The sequence below is a fragment of the Pseudophryne corroboree genome, chromosome 7, assembly GCF_028390025.1.
Source record: "Pseudophryne corroboree isolate aPseCor3 chromosome 7, aPseCor3.hap2, whole genome shotgun sequence".
NCBI lineage: Eukaryota > Metazoa > Chordata > Amphibia > Anura > Myobatrachidae > Pseudophryne > Pseudophryne corroboree.
The window spans coordinates 198,070,480-198,077,527 of record NC_086450.1 but is presented as its reverse complement, the minus strand read 5'-3'; the positions used below and the strand labels follow the sequence as shown (position 1 = coordinate 198,077,527).

Here is a 7,048-nt window from a genome sequence, read left to right as displayed (position 1 = left end):
ATGGGCATTGTGGTGGGTGGCATAATGTATCATGGACATTGCGATGTGTGGAATAATGTATAACAGACATTGCGGTGTTTGGCATAATGTGTCACAGGCAGTATGGTGTGGTATACTGTATCACGGGCACTGCAGTGTGTGGCATAATGTGTCACAGGCATTACAAGGTGTGGTATACTGTATGAAGGGCATTGTGGTTTGTAGTATAATGTCTCAGGGGCATTGTGATGTGTGGCATAATGTATTACGGTGTGTTCCATTATGTATAACGGGCATTGCGGTGTGTGGCATAATGTGTCACAGGCATTGCGGTGTGTGGCATATCGTTTAATGGGCATTATGGGGTGTGGCATAATGTTCAAGGGGCATTGCAGTATGTGCCATAATGTTTAAGGGGCATTACTATATAGAGGCAAAATAACAAATAATGTAAATTACTAGTTACGCCACTGCCCACAAGTACATTTTTTTGAAGGACTACCTGAGATCATTGATGAGGAGGTTGATGATGAGGGTGGTAATTACATTATAATCTTATAAAGGAAATTTCATGAACTCGCTGCATTGATGTAACATGGAGGAAGTGCCTTCCCTACCTCTACTAAGTTTGGCTGCACAAATGGAGCAGATCCTTCGCAAACATTGCCAAGATATGGGTAAAAATAATCCCACACCAAGAACTGCAGTCACTGGTGGCTGACTTACAAAATTAATATCGACCAGAGGCGTAGCGTGGAGCAATGGCACCCGGAGCAATCTCACATCATGGCATCCCCCCCCCCCCCCCTTCCCCACATATACACACAAACATATAGTTCCTGACATGGAAAAAAGCATTGACCCCCACAGGGAAAAAAACACAATAGCCTCCACACTGTCCTCAGTCCCTCAACACTGCCCTCAGTCCCTCAACACCGCCTCCACCCACAGCCCCATCACCATTCTCAGCCACATCACCTTCCTCAGCCACAGCTCCCATCATCATCCTCAGCCCCCTGCCCCATCACCATCCTCTTCCCCCTGCCCCATCACTATCCTCAGCCTGCCCCATCCCCATACTCAGCCCCCTGCCCCATCCCGATACTCAGCCCCCTGCCCTATCACTATCCTCTGGCCCTTGCCCCATCACCATACTCAGCCCCCTGCCCCATCACCATCCTCTGCCCCTTATCCCATTACCATACTCATGCCCAGGTCACATCACCATCCTCAGTTCCAGTTTCATTATTTTCTCATACCACCGCCTGCCTCTCCTATGAAGCCGGAGCCTCCTCCTGCGCAGCCACACGGGTGACGGGAGCTAAGCAGGCAGCAGCCGCCAGTTAGAACCCTGCTGTCATACTGCTCTGTCTTGCTAAGAAATTGGTAAATCTGCACAGAATACGGTATTAGTAATGTTAATAATAATTTAGTAATTTGTTAAACCAACATTATGCTTACTATACAAACAAATAAATTCAGCAAAGGGTTGGTGGTGCTCCCGGAAAATAGTTCAGTAAACTATATGGAAAAAAGTGGTCTTTAGAAAGAGCAAAAGACAAAAGCAGCTATATGCCTTTTCCAGGGCACACTTAAAGAAAAATATAAGAAAGTGATGAATTATGAAAATATGAGTATATTAATACTTAACTTTTATTGAGATATACTTGATAAAAGGGAGAAAGCGAATATAGATAATTGCTACAAATTCTGGGCGATAAAAATTAGAAAGGCGAAAATATGTTTATTCCCTTATTGATCCAGAAATTACTCCAATTTTGGATTGAAAAAATCTTTGTGGGAGTAAACCTGCTCCTTTGGGTTCAGCTGTCCCATGTCAGAATATCAGAATTTAAAAATTGGTGATAAATTCAATGTCTGGGACTGCACAGAGAACTGGAAAGACTCAAATGATGTGAGAGTAAAATACCTACGGTACCTAGTATTCCCTGGTGGTCTCCCAACCGGGTACTGACCAGGCCCTGCAGTGTTTGGCTTCCAAGATCAGACGAGGTTGGGCATACTCAGTGCGGTTTGACCGTAGGTGAGTAAATCTCCAGCATGTGCAATCAATTCCAGTGTGCGGTTATTCCAGGCAGATATTATGGATATGATAATCTGACAGGGATAGTCCCCTAAATGAAATATAAATGATTCTGTGTAATGAAAAAAAAAGAAAGAAACCAATCATATAAATAAGATAATTCAACAGGGCACCTCAGGGGTTCACAGCTATTGCACACAGTGAGGCAATTTCTTTTCAATTTCCACCAGGGGGAACTCCCACACAGGCACAGCATAACTATTCCTCCACTGTGTCCTAACAATTCAGGGGCACTGTGGGAGGTAGCATTTATCCTCTATGTGATTTAATTAACTGCAATAGCTGTGAACCCCTGAGGTGCCCAGCTTAAGGTTGTCTGTTCTCCCCTTTCTTTAAACGGCCTCCCCAAATGCAACTTGAATGTCCAGTATTAATATCATGGGATATCTGGCCTTAGGAACATTCAGCATTTGTATAACATTGTTGGTGTTTCTTTTGTTTATCATATATATTCAGCTCAGGGGATCAATCCCTGTTGAATTATCATATTTATATGATTGGTTTCTTTCTTTTTTTCTTATTCAGCATCACAACCATTAGGAAAATATGATTGTTTGATATCCAGTCACAGGAACATTCACCATATGCTTTAAGAGAATATATTATTATTATTATTATTATTTTTTTGCTCTGTGCACACATGTGATGTAACAATATGAGTTTCATATGGGGGCAGCAAACACCCATTTAAATACGGTGTGGCCTTTCATTACACAGAATCATTTATATTTCATTTAGGGGACTATCCCTGTCAGATTATCATATCCATAATATCTGCCTGGAATAACCGCACACTGGAATTGATTGCACATGCTGGAGATTTACTCACCTACGGTCAAACCGCACTGAGTATGCCCAACCTCGTCTGATCTTGGAAACCAAACACTGCAGGGCCTGGTCAGTACCCGGTTGGGAGACCACCAGGGAATACTAGGTACCGTAGGTATTTTACTCTCACATCATTTGAGTCTTTCCAGTTCTCTGTGCAGTCCCAGACATTGAATTTATCACCAATTTTTTAATTCTGATATTCTGACATGGGACAGCTGAACCCAAAGGAGCAGGTTTACTCCCACAAAGATTTTTTCAATCCAAAATTGGAGTAATTTCTGGATCAATAAGGGAATAAACATATTTTCGCCTTTCTAATTTTTATCGCCCAAAATTTGTAGCAATTATCTATATTCGCTTTCTCCCTTTTATCAAGTATATCTCAATAAAAGTTAAGTATTAATATACTCATATTTTCATAATTCATCACTTTCTTATATGTTTCTTTAAGTGTGCCCTGGAAAAGGCATATAGCTGCTTTTGTCTTTTGCTCTTTCTAAAGACCACTTTTTTCCATACTGCTCTGTCTCACTGCTGCTGCCATCCCGGGCCGCGTCTGTGAAAAGTCGGTGCTGTCTACAAAGGACTGCAGTGTGGGTAAGGTCTCTGCAATGCCGCCGCTGCCCAGGGGCAAATGTAGGATTTCTGAGGGGGGGTTTCTGTGTGCACGTGTGTATATGTATGTATGTATGTATGTATGTATGTACTGGGATACCTTTTTGTTGCTATACGATATTCTAGGTCCAAGCTAACAGGGGACCTGTCCATAGTGCTGCTCCCTAGCAAAAGTGGCATGCTATCACAGTACCACACTTGAAGTCACTGAGCTCTTCAGAACGACCCATTTTGTATCACAAATGGAGACTACATGGCTAGGTACTTGATTTTATACACCTGTACGGGTCTGATCGAAACACCTGAATTCATGTGTAGCCAACTAGCCAAATACTTTTGTCTATGTAGTGTGTGTGTGTGTGTGTTACATATATTTAGTACATGAAGACCTCCAGCGCCTTCTAGTGGTATAGTTTAAAAAAGTGCAAGTAGTGTTTGAGATAAATAAGTAAGTAAATAAATAAATAAAAAGGATTATCCTATGGCTTTTTCTTCAGACAACTGGCTGATCCATGCAGATATAAGAAATTGTTAAAAGCAAAATATGATAAAACCATTGTGCGGATTTCGTATAACAAGTGTGTATCCTTACTAAGATATGATCTTATAGGGCTCTGTTAAAAAAACATTCAGTTTTCAGTTTTTATACCTTAGAGTAAGATACTAAGACTTATGTTTATTTTAAAACATTTAATCGCATGTTATACATAAAGTACAAAAAAAGGAAAATAGTAAAAAAGTAGATAAAAACAGCATACAATAGTTAGTAGCACACGTACATCAAGTAAGTGTTTTTTAAAAGCTTATCTGTCCAATATTGGAATCATGAGGCATCAAGGTAGGTCAGTCCTTTCCAACGTGTTTCGTATATGGTGTAGACTTCATCTCTTCATCTCTTGATCCATCTACACTAAAGAACTTAATAACCCTTAGTCAATTTGGCCAAGTCCCTTTGGTACATTTATAATAAATAAATAAAAAACTAGAGTATGTGAAGGTCATAGCCATCATTGTAAGTATTCAGAAAATAAGATTAATTAAGAAATGGCCATTATTTTCCTCAGTATTATTTCCCCAAGTATTAATAGCAGTTTTTTTTTACACGATTACTTAAAAAAAAAATGGGATTTTGGTACTTACTGATAAATCCTTTTCTCTGAGTCAGGAGATACTGGGGTGCAGTTTACAGTGGGGTATAGATGGGGTCCATGGAGCCGATGCAGCATCGGCAGAAAATGGGGGTGTGGCTTTCAGTAGTTGGGGCTTCACGGAGGGGCTTTGCGTCCCGACCCCCGTTTTTCGGCACTTGGGGGGTTCGGGTGGTGCGGGCTGCTTTTTAAAAGGTGGTGGGGTATATATATAGAGATTTGCAGAGTGGTATGATAGGCTATATAAATTCTCAGACGGGACTAATCAATAACACCAACGTTTTATGTACAGATAATGGGGGGAATTCAATTGTTTGAAAAGTCAGTTAAGTGTCTGTTTTTTCCTATCTAATTGACAGGCAAAAACATACACCCAACCGACTTTTCAGACACCCAACTGACTTTTCAAACAATTGAATTCCCCCAAATGTGCCCCATGAATACAGAGTGAATACTGCAAAAGAGTAAAAATCCATGAATAGGGACACATGTGTAATCAATAGGAGTCAATAACCACATAGATCTATGGTACTATCCGTGAATCTTAAGGGCCCCTTACACTAGAATGATAATGCCCGATTTCATCCAATTTCGGGCATTCGAGAAGATATATCGGGTGAAATCGGGCATTTTGGATGTGTTTCCGATCCGATGCGTGTTCCCGTGAGGGTCGGATCGGCTCCCCTAGATCGTTAGTGCTGCACTCGTGATTTGTCGGTTCCCACAGGCATGGCTGGTATTGCATACAATATATCTGTTATGCACACCAGTGCCTGCAGGAATGTACTGGTGTTTGAACTGTTATGCAAAACAAATGGACTCACAGACAGACTGGGGAATATGACATAACGTACACAGAAGGTGATAGGGTAACAAAATACACACAAAGTGAACAGAGAAGCCCAGAGGCTAAGGAACTGGGTGTCTCCCTTGTATTAGTAATGCTCAGATGAGAAAAGCAAGATGTTGTGTTTTAATACGTAGAGAACCCGAAATGCTGTTGCTAAGGGCAACAGCAAAACCCTAAAGGGTTACCAACGGGTGTGGCAGTAAACTCCTTGGTCAGAGATGGAATGATAGACACAAGGAGAGTCTCCACAATCCTAATTCTCACTTGCAGTGCACAGGTTCAGCTTACTGCCACTAAACTGACCCCTGACACCTAGCACAGTGAGACAGGATTAGACAGGCAAGTCTTAGAATACAGCCGCAAACTTGCTAAGTTCACAGAGTAGTAACAGAACCCCAGCAAGCTAAACGACTGACTCCAGTCTTACTGCTAGGTCTGGATTGGCAGAGTGTAATACCAAATCCCCAGGCCTATTTGCAGTAAGCAACAAACAAATACAAAGCTACACAGTACTGGCTAACTTTCAGGAACTGACTAACCAACAAAGATTCAGCAGCATCTGCTTACCCTAAGAAGAGGCCTTATAAAGCAGGTGCTGTCCACGCCCCACTCAGACCTCACAGACTGTGAGCACAAAAACCAGCACCGGATCCCCTACCGTGCACAGAGCCTGTAACCACTGCACAGCAAAAGACCCGAACCGGAGTATCAGCTGCGCTCAGGTTACTCTGCTAGCACTTGTCTCCCGGTTGCCATGACGACGTGGCAGCACAGGGCAGGAGACCCTAACAGTACCCCCCCTCTGACGAGGGGTCAAAGAACCCCTACCACCGGGTTTATCGGGGAACTGCGAGAAGAAAGAGCGTATCAGTCTGGGGGCATGAAGATCACAACTGCGCACCCACGACCGCTCCTCCGGGCCATACCCCTTCCAGTGCACCAAAAATGACAGCCGACCCCGAACCACCTTGGAGTCAAGAATCCTTTCAACAACAAACTCCCTCTGGCCACGTATCAGAAGAGGGGAAGGTCTTCCACTGGAAGAAGGATTACTAATCGCCCGTTTTAAAAGGGAACAATGAAATGTTTTATTGATACCCAAAGAACGGGGCAGATCTAACTGAAATGCCACCGGATTGATAACCCTGGTGATCTTATAAGGGCCGATGAACCGGGGGCCTAACTTATGAGATGGCTGTCTCAACTTCAAATTCTTGGTAGACAACCAGACGAAGTCTCCTAATTTGAAGCTGCAGGGTCTTTTCCGCTTATCAAAAACCCTTTTGGTCACTAATGACACAGACACAAGGGCTTTCTTCACTTTCCGCCAAATACCTCTAAGGACCGAAACCACAGAGGAACCACCAGGCGTGGAGTCCAGGGGGTCAAAAGAATTGGCCTTAGGATGATGCCCATACACACAAAGGAAGGGAGAGATCCCTGTAGCAGAGTGAGCCGCGTTGTTATAGGCAAACTCCGCCATGGACAGATGAGTAACCCAGTCAGTCTGACACTTGGAGA

At 42.9% G+C, this 7,048-nt stretch overlaps 2 pseudogenes; one reads left to right on the top strand and one right to left on the bottom strand.

Annotated features, from left to right (window-relative positions):
- Positions 1 to 1,906: 1,906 nt before the first annotated feature.
- LOC134947230 (5S ribosomal RNA) lies at positions 1,907 to 2,025 on the bottom strand (annotated as a pseudogene).
- An 885-nt stretch (positions 2,026 to 2,910) lies between these two features.
- On the top strand, positions 2,911 to 3,029 carry LOC134947215 (5S ribosomal RNA; annotated as a pseudogene).
- Positions 3,030 to 7,048: the final 4,019 nt, after the last annotated feature.